The following is a 14,031-nucleotide window of genomic DNA, read 5'->3' as shown; positions in this document are numbered from 1 at the left end:
AGGAGCTCAAGGCAGGACCTGAAGGCAGTTACTAAAGCGAAGAAAATGGGGGACAACTGCTTATTGGCTTGCTTGCAGGTTCACATTTAGCTTCCTTTCTTATACGGCACCCCAATAAAGTGTAGTTCACTGAATCTGGAGTTAAGCTTATATCCAGGAAGCTCCAGCAAGCCCCCAGCATGCCCCATCAACCCCTCTCTCCAGCACTTGGGGTGGTCTTAGAGTCATAAAAAGTTCTTTATTTTAGTTTATTTGAACAACTTATAGAAGAAGTAAAGGACAGCTGGGCAGTGGTGGTGCACACCATTAATCCCAGCACTCGGGAAGCAAAGACAGAGACAGGCAGATCTCTATAAGTTCGAGGCCAACCTGATCTACAGGAGCTAGTCCCAGGACAGACTCCAAAAGCCACAGAGGAACCCTGTCTCAAAAAAAAAAAAAAAGAAGTAAAGGACAAGATATAGTAATGGAAGTAACATAGACACACACAAATTTAGAATACCCATGATGCCAGACATTCCAAGATTCCTTCAATAATGGATTTGACTGGTGTTTATGTTGTTGGAAAATTCTCTTTATTTAAAAAATAAAGGTATAGAGATTAAAGTTTAGTGTTCTGTAGCACAGTAGCATGAGTATAATATATAACACAAACAGACAGACCTATACACACAACACACACACATTTTTGCAGTTCTAGAGATGGAATCTAGGTTCTCACACTTCCTAGGCAAGGGCTTTACCACCAAACTACACCAAAGCATTGCTGGGCATTTCATAAAAAGTGTGGGGAGAGTTTCAAATGTTCCCAACACAAAAGAAGCAATAATTTGTTAAAGAGACAGAAATGCTAATTACCTGATTTCCCACTGGACACTGTATACATGCATCAAGCTATCTATCACACTGTACCCCATCAATATACCCAACGATGTGCTATTTAAAATTACAACATGGTGGGGAAAACAGCTTAGTTGTTTGAACACGTGCACTCTTGCCGAGGACCTTAATTCCAATTCCCAGCACCCAACGGGCTCCCAAACATCTGTGACTCCAGCTCTGCGGGACCCAACAGCTTCTTTTGGTGTTTTCCCTTCATCTCAAAATTGAATTGTGGGTTATATTTAACCTTGAAAATGAGAATTTACCTTTCAGGTCTAGTCACCTGTGATGGTTTGAAAGGAAATGGATCCCAGAGAGAGTGGCACCACTAGGACTTGTGGGCCTCACTGGAGGAAGTGTGTCACCGTGGGGGCGGGCTCTGAGGTCTCTTTCCTCAACCTTCACTCAGTGTGGCAGTCGGCGGATTTTATGTTGCCTTGGAATCAAGATGTAGGACTGGCAGCTCCTGCACCCCGTTTGCTTGCATGTCACCATGCTCCCTATCCTGATGATAAGGAACTGAACCTCTGAAACTGTAAATAAGTAGCCTCAATTAAATCAGTCAAATGTTTTCATTTGTAGGAGTTGCCATGGTTATGGAAGCTCTTCACAGCAACCCTAGGACTTCACCATAGTAGATCCAGTAGACGTTTGGTTATTAGCATGAGAATCATGAGAGGGGAAATTCCGAGTTGTCCCTTCAGGAACAGTACACTGGGGTAAGGAGGGGGACAAACAAACAAACAAACAAAAAATCCTTGTGCCTTAGAAATAACCCCAATGAGGCACATGGATTCTTGTATCAAATGAGATTTGGTAACCATTTTGTGCCTGCATTTGGACAAAGCTGTCTGGTAGAACTTTGCATGACTCATGCTTAGGATAAATAGGTGACATGGGATTCCCCCTGCATGCTGTGAATACCATTGGTTAATAAAGAAACTGTCTTGAGCCCGTGATGGGGTAGAATGGAGCTAGGTAGGAAAGACTAAACTGAATGCTGGGAGAAAGAGGCAGAGTAAGGAGAAGCCATGGAGACCCACCAGATACAGATGCCAGAACTTTACCCAGTAAGCCACAGACTCGTGGTGATATACATATTACTAGAAATGGGTTAAATTAATATGTAAGAGTTAATACAGTTTCTATGTGTTTATTTCAGGTCTGAGCAGCCAGGAACAACAAATAACCTCCTACTACAAAGAGGCATTTTTTTGTTGTGATTAAATAGTTATAATTGTGTACATTGATCTTCCTCATCTGTCGAGACATGTTTTGTGTCGTAACCTCCCCCTTTAACTGTTTATGTAGAATAAACAGCTATTATTGCCCAGCAGACTGTTTTGTCAGGTGTGGGCCTCACAGATATTTAAGACTTAACTGATATCATTCAGTACTTCAGTGTCCTTAATGTTTGCCCCAAATCTGAAAGATTTATGGTGAAACTTTTCACTAATGTTGCAGATTTGTCCTTTATTCTTATTTTATGTACTCTTTTATGCATTTTGGAGAATATTCTGAATCCTTATACACTCCAGATGGATATATTTTACTAGTGAATGCTACTTTTTACCATTACTTTATGAATTTTTAAATCTTAATTATATTTTCTGCCGTGAAATTCACCTGCTACAATTAATCTTGCTGCGATATTCATTTAGAAGTACCTGATAGATATTTAAGTATATCAACAATCCCTTGTTTAATGATGTTAATTCACTCCTAAAATCCTTATGGCTAAATTAAATATCTTCAAGGACAAAATAAAATCGTCATTATTTTAATAGCAAGAATGATGTATTTTATGCCAACCCAAGATTTATGATTCTCAGAGAAAAGTGTATTGACGTAACTATAAAAACTAAGCTTTGTAAACAACAAAAACAAACCAAGGGACAAACAGAGTGCATACATAAAATAGAACGTGGGAAGAACTTATTGTGCTTGCTAATAGGTGGGTGATGGAGGACTGTGTGTTTGTTAGACATGCTCTTAGTCCATACCTGGATTTCAGCTTTGGGGAATTTTTTTTTCTTTTATTCAAAATACACTTGGGAATGGAGTAGTAATCCCAGATACTTTGTTTTTGGTTTAAAAAAAAAAAAAAGGAACTAAATGCAAAAGGCTGCCTAAAGCAGAAAAGCCACTAAAGATTTCTTTCTTCCCTCCATTGACTGCACAGAAGTGTTTTCATGTGTTTGGGTTTTTGTTTGTTTGTTTGTTTTTGTTTTGTTTTTCAAGACCAGGTTTTTATGTAGCTTTGGAGCCTGTCCTGGAACTAGCTCATGTAGACCAGGCTTGTAGACCCGAACTCACAGAGATCTGCCTGCCTCTGCCTCCCAAGTGCTGGGATTAAAGGCGTGCGCCACCACCACCCAGCTGACACAGTGGGTCAGCTAATATTCTGTGTGGAATTTGAACTTTCTGTCCTAGAAATTTGTCTTTATAAGAGAATCTTCCAAGCAGAAAATTTCATTTCTCATGAGCTTGTCAGATTTGCATGAAGGTAAATAGAAAATGATGTCCCTTCTTGCCTATTGGTTTCTTGTGTTATCCCAGTGAGGAACACAGAATCCCCCATAACTTCACGTCATCCCTCTAGGTGCTACAACAGCAAAGGGCATGAACTAGGCAGCTGGTATATAGGCAAACTCAATCTCACTTGCAAATTTTTGATGCCACTATGTCTTAAATGTATTTCTTTAAAAGAAATGTATAAGGGGAATATCTTTTTAAACTTTCTTATTATGTGTGTGTGTGTGTGTGTGTGTGTGTGTGTGTGTGTGTTTGTGTGTGCAAATACAGTGCCCATGAAGGCCAGAGCTATCAGATGCCTTGGAATTACATTGCAGTCAGAGGGCCCTGGGACTTGAACTCCCATTCTCTGCAGGAGCTGTGGATATTTTCAGCCACTGCCATCTCTCCAGTCAAGGATTCTTTTTTAAACACAGGATGAATAATCCATACATAGCATCATACCCACTGATATGGTGAATTATGTGCTTCCACTTATGAACTTTCTACTGGTTTATTTGTTTTTGCTACTTGCCTGCTGTGCATGGGTTAATCATTTGTCCTTTCTATTGTTTAATTACTGATTAGTTATGTGTTTTTATCTGCGCATGTGTGTGTCCTTGCATGAGTTTAGGCACATGACACACATGCAGGAATTGGAGTTGGGAGCTGCCTCATGTGTGTGCTGGGGAATCTAAAGCTGGTGCTTGGAAAGAACAACGAAGTGCTCTTAACCACTGTGCCTTCTCTCCAGGCCCTTCTTTTATTTTTATAAAGACAAAATTGATGACATTTGCACTTAAATTGAAATCTGAAGTTACTAACATAGTTACCAATTTCTCTAACAATGCTCTAAGTCAGATTCCTCCCTCCATTTCCCTATCTTATCATATTCTAGTATTTACTTCTACCTTGCTTTTACAGTGACTCCAATATTTTGTCTTCAGTGTTGTTCCACAGTCTAGTTCCAGCGTGTTTAGGATGCAGCCTCCTTACTCCCTATCTTGATTAGCGGTGTGCATATTCATTAGTTTTAGGGAGGGGGTTTTGTACCAAGAAACTGTAAGTGACTTCAGCAATAGGGGTCTTTTCTTGTTGTGAAGTTCTGGAGTGTAATCAAGGGCATTGGCAATAGTCTATGATATTTTTGTGTGTATGCAATCTCATTTCTCAAGAATTCCAAAATTTGTTATCATATGGCATGCCTCTAGCAGGGATATTGTTGGCCTGTAATAAGGTAACATCATTTAAACTTTTTTAATATGCACATTTCTGTTCAGACCTTTATACAATAGTAGGTAGTAGGTACCAGGGAAATGCAAATTAAAACTACTTTGAGATTTCATGATACCCTAATCAGAATAACTAAAGTTTATTTTTTTTATGGCAACAAATGCTGGCATGGATGTGAGAAAAGAGGAAGACCTTTATGATAGTGCAAACAGGTGCAACCATTACAGAGATCAGTGTGGAGGGTCCTCAGAAATCTACAAACAGATTCACTACATGATCGAGCTATACAATTCTTGGGCATACACTCCAAGGGTGCTATTTCCTGCCATAGACATAACTGCTCCTTCATGTACATTAGTGCTCTGTTAACAATAGAGAGAAAGTGGAAACAGCTAGATGTCCATCAATCTCTCATTAGATAAATTGCTGCTCAGAACACCTTGTTGTGGCACACCTACCCGTCACAGGATACAGACCGTTCACAGTTCCGCACAAGGGTTTAATACGAATTTATTAATTCGTCAATGGCTGCCACTTTAAAGAGTTTCCTATGTAAATCGACACTCATCAGAGTTATGTATGCGTAAGGACACACAGACACGCCTCTGTTCTATGTTAGTCTTTTCCTATGCAAAAATTTAAATTTTCATTTTGATATTTTTTTATAAAATAGATTCGTCTGCATCTAACACGTTCCATCCCAGTTTGATTTTCAGTGAGATGACATTTCTGAAATATCCACCTCTGTGTCCACCTGCACTATTGAGAGGTGATGGAGGGAAAATTTTAAATTGTGGTAGTGCTTTCTCACTTAAAACCTGACTCTCAAAGAATTGGAATTGGGGTGGAGAGAGGGGGGAGTCTGGAATGAGTTGGGAGGAGAAAACACATGACCAAAATACATTGTAGGGAAAAAAATGTAAAGGAACTCAAGCAGTCGGCTTGGTATAGAAATGTGGTTATTTGTGCAAGGTAAGGAGATTGCAAACCTCAAGCATTTAGATGTAAGTAACTCCAGTTCTCAATTAACTACTTTCTTCATCCACGAACTTGAATCTGAACTCTGTGCTGTACATTGTGATGGCCAGGTTTAGCTATATTGAATTTCTCAAGTTGTACTTGCTGGGCAGAGTCGAATATGGGTATGCACAATTTAGTCACAGGCTGTGAGTCTAACCTGCTGAGTATATTCATCTTAGAGCACTGTTCTCTGGAAGGATAGCATCAGAATTAACACTGGTCAACCACGGTGTTTATGGCTTTAAGACCAGAAAAATCGATGTCAGTGTAACCTTTCTAAATATTTTATGAGATTATAAAGTAACTATGTAGTTTCCTCTTTCCCTCCCTCTATCCGGTATACACTCCCATATAACCTTCCTTGTTCTTCAAATTCATGGTCTCCCTTTTCATTGATTGTACACACATACACCAGACACACACACACACACACACACACACACACACACAACACTAATTTGTGTATTCCTAAATACATAAAAACACCCTGTTCAGTCTGTATAATGTTACGTGTATGTGTGTGTGTGTGTGCGCGCGCGTGCATGCGTGTGTGTGTGTGTGTGTGTGTGTGTGTGTGTGTGTGTGTGTTTGGGGAAAAACCATTTGGTATTAGGTAATCCATTAGTGTGTCTCAGCATCCCTTAGCTGTCTGGAGTTCTTTGTGTAGGGTTGAGTCTCTCCAGCTCTCTCCGTCTATTGTTGCTCCTGTTCAGCTCATGTCTAGGAAGTCATATCCGTGAGACTTTATGAGTGTAGCTTCTGGCATTCATCAGCAGCACTGAGTCACAGCACCTCCCTGCTTCCCGTCCCCCTACAGTCTTTCCACCCCTTATGTGCGGAAGCCTTAGGCGCAGGAGTTGTGTGGTGAGGTTTTAGTCTCTACTTGGCTCTACAGCTCTGCATTTTGATTGCTTGAACTTTCTGGAAGATTCACAAGTAATGCTGCGTCTTTCCGCTGCTGGTGGGAAGGTGTATTAATTATTTATCTCATTGTTGTGCAGAATATTTGGCAAAGGTGTCTTAAGACGAGATGGGATAAGCCTTAGTTCACAGTTTGAGGAGACAGCCCGAGCTGTAAGGAAAGTCACGGTGGCAGTGGTATGAGGAGGCTGGTCACATTCTACCCACAGTCACGGCCAGAGAGAGGTGAATGCTGACACGCAGATTCTCTTTCTTCTTTCCGTTTACTCTAAGTCCTCAGCCTAAGTGAGGGCATGACAGTGACAGCCATGTGATGGAGGAAGGTCATTGGCTAATAAAGGCACTGCCCTGGCCCATTTTATTGGTTAGAGGATAGGTGGGAGGAGTAAACAGAACAAAATGCTGGTAGGAAGAGGAAGTGAGCGCAGAGACTCCACAGCTCTGCTCTCTCGGGAGCAGATGCCTCAGAGAGAGACACCATGCCCCGCTCCCGGCATGAAGCTCCTACCCAGGATGGACTAGGCTAGAATCTTCCCGGTAAGACCGGTTCTCACCGATTATTAGAGATGGGTTGATCGGGATGTGAGAATTAGCCTGTAAGTGCTAGAGCTAAAGGGCCAAGCAGTGCTTAAAAGAATACAGTGTCTGTGTAATTATTTTGGGGCATAAGCTAGCCATGTGGGCGGCCGGGTGTGGGGGACGCAGCCCTGCCGCCCCATATTACTTCATATGGCGCCCAACGTGGGGCAACAGCCTCACATAAAGCCTGAGACAGCTTGGGAAGTAATTCTAGAACAAAATGAAAGCATTGTGCCTGGTTTCTTGGTAGCAGCAATTTCTCGGTTCTACTCTGCTTGCTAGAGGCAAGCAAGCGCCTCATCTAAGAGAGGCTTCCTGACTCAGCTTTAGCTGCAAAGCCTGCAGCTCATTAAGAGGTCCTGCCACGAAACACTTAAACGGTGTTGACGAAAAGCTGAACACATGCTTTTCGGTTTTCAGCCATAACAGGAAAAAAGCTGCGCCGTTTAAAAATGCCGGCTTTCTGGGCCGTCCTGCCAGGGCAAACTTTGACTATTTGAGGCAGGAGGGCCGGCTACTGAGAGAGGACTTGAGTGTTGTCTGTTGTAGCTCGCTTGCTGGCTACAGCCAGTACCTCAGCCATGAGGCTGGAAAGCTAAGGAATGGGCTGGATCCAGCCAGCAAAGCCACGCCTGTAATCCTACTGATATTTCTTGGTAAATGAAAGACTCTTGTGGTCAGAAAAAGAGAGATATACAGTAAAGAGAGATTCAAAGACAAAGAAAATTTCTAAATGGATTTAAATGTGTTAAAAATATATGCAGACTAAAAGTTGAAGTTCTTAAAGTAAAAAAAAAAAGGAAGAGAGTTGTGTGTGGTAGCACACGCCTTTAATCCCAGTGCCTAGAAGGCAGAGGCAGGCAGATCTCTGTGAGTTCAAGGTGTAATAGTGTACACCTTTAATCCCAAATGCCTGGGAGGCAGAGACAGGCGGATCTCTGAGAGTTCAAAGACAGCCTGGTCTACAGAGTTACTTCAGGTCAAAGATACAGAGAGTCTGTCTCAAAAAGCAAAGAGTTAAAAGTAAAAATAAACAAAATAGAGGTTAAAACAAAGCTGCACAAAGATGGAAAATACAAAGAGAATCTTGATACTGTATGCTATTATGCTCTCTTTAAATAATTTAAACGCTGAGGAAGGAGCAACAGATGCTAAAAGATATTTATTTATAAATGCTGCTCAACTAATCCAACATAGATATTTTGAAAATGCCTTGAATTTGAAATTTGGATCTAAGGACATGATACTTTGGAAAGGAGTTTCTTATTTTGTTTTCACAGAGGATGAGACGCTGTTCACTTCTTCTATTCCGATTTGGTATGATGGACCACGCCCTCCTGAATGGTTCCTGTGCACGCCTTCAAAAAATTGCTTCGCTCAACTGCCAACTGAGATGAAGCTAGCACACAGGTTATACCATGAAAGACCTAATTAACGACGCCCCCATTCAGCAGGAAGCAGTTTGGAGAGAAAAAACTGCGCCCATGTTCCCAAATATGGTTTATAAACGTTCTTTTACATTTAAAGAGGGATATGATATAGATATGAATAATTTACATTAGTATAGATTTTGCTTTATTGATAGAAATTTAAGGTCAATTTTGTTATATGTATAAGTGTTTCTGATTTTGATTAAGGTATTGTGATTGTGTAGTTCATTTAAATATGTACTGTATAATTAAGAAATATAGGTTGTTAATGGATAATCATCGATAATAGTAAAGCTTGTAGTCATGTTAGTTAGATTTTCTAGATATATAGAGATATATTTTAGATAGACATTCTTCATGTCTTTCACAGATTACAGAATAGGACATTTAATGTTTTAATAACTAAGGACTTTTCACTACAATGAGACACTCTGCTCCTGGCAGCACCAATCTACTTCAAGAGGAAGATGGGCATCAAAGAGGCACCTTATGGAGTTTGATAGCCATTTGGGCAAGACACTGCTCTTGCCTGGACTATTGCATAAACTGGACACAGAGAACCCGCAGAGAGGACTACTGAACTTGCCTAAGGTGAGATGATCTTTCGGGGTTCCTGATTCATGAAAGATTCTGCGAGACATTCTGCAGGACACAACAGATAGTGACTGAACTGACTTTGAATTTTCCTGCTTTATGGAAATGTCTGCTGGATACCATGGGCCTGAAGGCTGAAGATGGATGCCCCAACGGTACAAAAGAACTTTGGGTGACTGTCCAGGCAGCGAGATGTCTTTGTCATTTCTAGAGTTTGAAGTTTCTTAGTTCTTGTTTACTTAGGTAATATTATATCTTTCTGGAGTCTTTGATGGAGTTAAGAATAGTTAGTTATAGTTATAGTTTTCCTTAGTTATGATAAAGATTATTGTAACTTTTACTTGATAACTTTTGTTATATGTAATTTTGCTATGTTAAAGTTAAAGCCTTTTTTTTTGTTTAAACCAAAAAAGGGGAAATGATGGAGGAAGGTCATTGGCTAATAAAGGCACTGCCCTGGCCCATTTTATTGGTTAGAGGATAGGTGGGAGGAGTAAACAGAACAAAATGCTGGTAGGAAGAGGAAGTGAGCGCAGAGACTCCACAGCTCTGCTCTCTCGGGAGCAGATGCCTCAGAGAGAGACACCATGCCCCGCTCCCGGCATGAAGCTCCTACCCAGGATGGACTAGGCTAGAATCTTCCCGGTAAGACCGGTTCTCACCGATTATTAGAGATGGGTTGATCGGGATGTGAGAATTAGCCTGTAAGTGCTAGAGCTAAAGGGCCAAGCAGTGCTTAAAAGAATACAGTGTCTGTGTAATTATTTTGGGGCATAAGCTAGCCATGTGGGCGGCCGGGTGTGGGGGACGCAGCCCTGCCGCCCCATATTACTTCAGCCATGTCCATACCGTTATGTGAAGCAGGAAGAGGAAATCCAAACAATATTCTGAATTAGCCTGCTTATCAACAAATGCATAGCAAACATTGTGTGCTTTGGCTTTCTTCTCAAAGACTGGATTTCTAAAGCTTTCTGCTATGTATGTGTTCAGTTCCTTCTTCTCCTTGTCTTCCTCCATTTTCTTCTTCTTTATCTTCTTATCTCCCTCTCTTTGTCTCTAGTGTTTATGAAGCAGGATTTTCATGTGTAGCTCACATTGGCCTAGAACTCCTTACGTAGCCCAGCCTAGACTAGAGCCTGTAATCCTCCTGCTTCGGCCTCTCAAGTATTGGCATATCAGGAGTGGGCCCCTAGGCATTGCTCAGACTCTTTCTTTATAAGAAATTATCAGTTCTGGAAGCAACAATACCTTGGGTCTCAGCGCTAGGTAAATCCTAACGTTCTGTTTTTGTTATACTGCAACAAAGTAAGTTCACACTAGTGTGAACATGATTCCACCGTTGTGTTCTCCATGGCTTCCCTTTCCCTTCCAGCATTTTATTTAATAAGGGAAAGTATAATTGGCTTGCAAAAGAAAAAAATAAATCTCAAGTTACATGAAATTTTAGCCTGTGGTGGCTTATGTAGGGCAACTGCTCCTCAAAATTCATATTTGAATTGTGATTTTCTTTCTGCATAAATCCAGAAGGGCAGTTTCTCACTTCTTAAGAATCTCTTTTTTTATCCATTCAATGAACACTGCCTCCTCCCATCCCCAGATTCCTATCAGAAGCTGACCCTGCTTGACTTCATTTTTCTGTTTGGTAATCCTGGGAGCCACTGTCTCTAAGCAATGGACAGGTGCCGAGCACACACAAAGGAAAGTCAGTTATAATAGCAAAGTATCCTTTTAAAGAGGGTACCCTTCCATGTGCGGGAATTAATGGTGTAAAAACCACGTAAAAATGAATATTGGGAAAATGTCCTTTTAGAGGAAAAAATGCCAGTGCTAGAAATCAATGAAACCAAGTTCACTATTAGCTGAACCTCTTTTAAGTAAACAGTGAGCCGCAAATGTCCACCTGACCATGACCTCTGAAATTTAAACAATATTGAATCTCAGATGGCAGGCCTGTTCTCTGGGAAATCACCAGATTCTTATTGCTTCCACACTGTAGCAGATTGGTTTCAGCCTGTGTACATTCTTCAGCTTAAACTCCTCTTGTCTGCCAGCCATTCCAGACGTCCTCCAAGCTTTGCAGCCATAGTAGGCAGCTAGGCAGGTTCTCCAGGCTGACCTCAGTTAGAGACTGAAGTTCAGGAGGAGTTGCTTTCTGGGAAGAGTAGCCAGTGCTGAATAACATCTGTGTTTTGGGGATAACTTTCCACACATTGAATCCACATATAATCAATCTATTTTTAAATGATTTGATGACTGATAATGACAGTTGTCTTAGTCGGTGTTCTATTGCCCTGAAGAGACACCATGACCATGGTCATCCCTTATAAGGAAAACACTTAACTGGTGTAGCTCGTTTACAGTTTCCGAGGTTCAGACCATTATCACCATAAAGGAGAGCATGGCAGCATGCAGGCAGACATGGTGCTGGGGAAGAAGCTGAGAGTCCTACCTCTTACAAGCAACAGGAAAATGGTCTTTGTTATGCTAAGAGATTTTTAAGCAAAATCTGCTCCCACAGTGACACACTTCCTTCAACGAAGGCCACACCTCCTAATAGTACTACTCTCCCTATGAGCTTATAGGGGCCACTTACATTCAAACTAACACCGTATGTGTCACATAAAACCGAAGAGTAAGCATGCAGACCACTCTTTGGTGGGCATGAGTTCTCCTATCTAAGCTTTAATTCGAAGAATTTAGTCATGTTTCTAGTTGAAAGACAGAAAAACTTCCTGAAGTACAGCAGACATCACACAAAGTTTACAGGCTCCTGGACCACAGCTATGTCAACAACTGAGAAGTAAAATTAAAATGTACCCTGGGCTCAGAAATCAATTAAAGGCATTTACTATGTCTAACCTGAATGTTCTCTCTAACCCGAATGTCAATGAGAATGCTTTTCTCTGCTTAAGAACTATCATGTAGAGATATTAACATTTGCTTTCTGTATATTTGATACATAGAAAAGACACCGCAAATTGATAGTTTCAACAAATTTTAACTTCATTTAAAATAATATATGCCGCATTTATATGGTAATTATTAGAGTTCCATATTTAAGACATAAGAAGTATGAAATACTCCAGTAAATCATAGCTACCCCTACAGCCTTTGTCTCTCCTTGCCGAACACAATGTTTTAGGAGAACTATAGGCAAATGTTCAAAGGTTTCAGGTTTGATTACTGAATACATTCCTATTCAGGGCATTTCAATGTATCAGATATTTGGCATCTAAACAGAAAATGTCTCGATCTATTAAATGGATTTATAAGTCCCTTAATAAGCGCTTTCTCTTAGTGAACTCATGACACTGATGTCTTACGTTGTATCTTGATTATTTTCTTTCCCTGAGTTTATCTTACAAACATGAACTGACTAGTAATAAACTCAATATTAGAAACATCTCTGAATGGATCTCTGAATTGGCAGCAGACATACGTACATCTAAATGGATTACTGAGAAACTCAACATACCTAACAATCTAACCACATCTTAAAGTTCTCAACGCCTGGAATCAGTTCCGAGGCCCTGGAAGGCCTCTTCGATAGACCTGTTAATTACTTATAGAAAAATGTCACTTTTCCTCATAAAACTGTGTTTCTTTGGATTTTTTTTTCTTTTTGGTTTTTCGAGACAGGGTTTCTCTGTAGCTTTGGTGCCCGTCCCGGAACTAGCTCTTGTAGACCAGGCTGGCCTCGAACTCCCAGAGATCCGCCTGCCTCTGCCTCCCGAGTGCTGGAATTAAAGGCGTGCGCCACCACCGCCCGGCCTTCTTTGGATTTTTTAATAGCAAACAATTCCCTCCCCACACATGTTGCATAGAAGAGACTCTTAGGCTGCTCATTTTTCATATTCTTCTCTGTGTAGTCTCCTAACTGTGCCATTGAGCATTAGTGGCAGGAGAGAAACATAGGTTTCTCTTCTGAGGCTTTACTCCACGGGATGAATGTCTCAGCAGCTTTCTGAAAGTCTACCCTATGATAAGAGTATGGAACTGTGGACATAAAGGAAATGGGAAGAGAACACCATACTGCACCAGAGCAGAGATTAGAAAACAGTGTTGCAAGCTTTGAAAACAGAAACCAAGCTAGTAGTCTGAAGCCCTGAGCAAAATCACTCTCCAATCCAAACTGGGTGCGAACCAGCCTCTCTAGCAAACTACAGCCTTCAGGAAGGAGCACAGCCACTCCGAAGTGGAGTTTCAGGCCCATCACTTGCGGTTTCTGTCCCCCTCTGTTGCTCTTCATGAATGAAACATGCCCATGGCACAGCACATTGGCTCCTTCGACGAGGAGGAAAAGGGTCAAGGGAGACAGCACCGCCAGTGTGTTAGAGATGTGACACCAGGTACTTACACCTCCAAATGCTTCCAGATCACAGCCTCGGGGACTAGCTAGCCCATTTCTTTACGGCACTGTTGCTTCCATCCGCTGTGGGAATTAACATAAAATGATAGAGTAACCGGTTAGAGCTGGACAGCTCTGCAGAACGTCAGATTATGTGAACACGGAAAGGCATGCTGACATGGTACAAAAGCTGAGTGATAAATAGATCGTCTATACCTTCTGTCTGCAAAAGGGAGGCAATCTGAGCCTGGGTGCCCGCTGCTCTCTTGTGTAACACGGAAACCGGCTCAGTCCTTCTGACAGGGTGAGAAGCGCGCCTGCAGACAGTGTCTGGGCGGTCCTAGTGCCTGCTCAGGTTAGTAGACTAGCAGACTCCACAGGGCCTCCCTGCTGTGTCTTTCAGGGGCTGCCTCCAAGAGGTTTGAAGAATGTCAGTCTGGCTAACCGGCAGCCACAGTGGGCATTGTGTAAATAAGAGATTGTAAATAACAGCAAATGATAGGGGGTTAA

At 41.4% G+C, this 14,031-nt stretch overlaps 1 protein-coding gene across 1 annotated transcript in view; it reads right to left on the bottom strand.

Moving 5' to 3' along the window:
• Rab27b (RAB27B, member RAS oncogene family) overlaps positions 1 to 13,801 on the bottom strand; it is a 152,249-nt gene extending 138,448 nt beyond the window's left edge. The window contains exons 1-2 of the mRNA XM_041639279.1: positions 13,738 to 13,801; positions 13,531 to 13,605 (exon numbers count right to left, since the gene is read on the bottom strand). The gene's annotated coding sequence lies outside the window, so the exon portion shown is untranslated. The remainder of the gene's footprint in view (positions 1 to 13,530; positions 13,606 to 13,737) is intronic.
• Positions 13,802 to 14,031: the final 230 nt, after the last annotated feature.

Source organism: Microtus oregoni, unplaced genomic scaffold, assembly GCF_018167655.1.
Source record: "Microtus oregoni isolate MIOR12 unplaced genomic scaffold, Mior012 000057F_ref0000458, whole genome shotgun sequence".
In the NCBI taxonomy this organism is placed as follows: domain Eukaryota; kingdom Metazoa; phylum Chordata; class Mammalia; order Rodentia; family Cricetidae; genus Microtus; species Microtus oregoni.
This window is presented reverse-complemented; position numbering and strand designations above follow the sequence as displayed.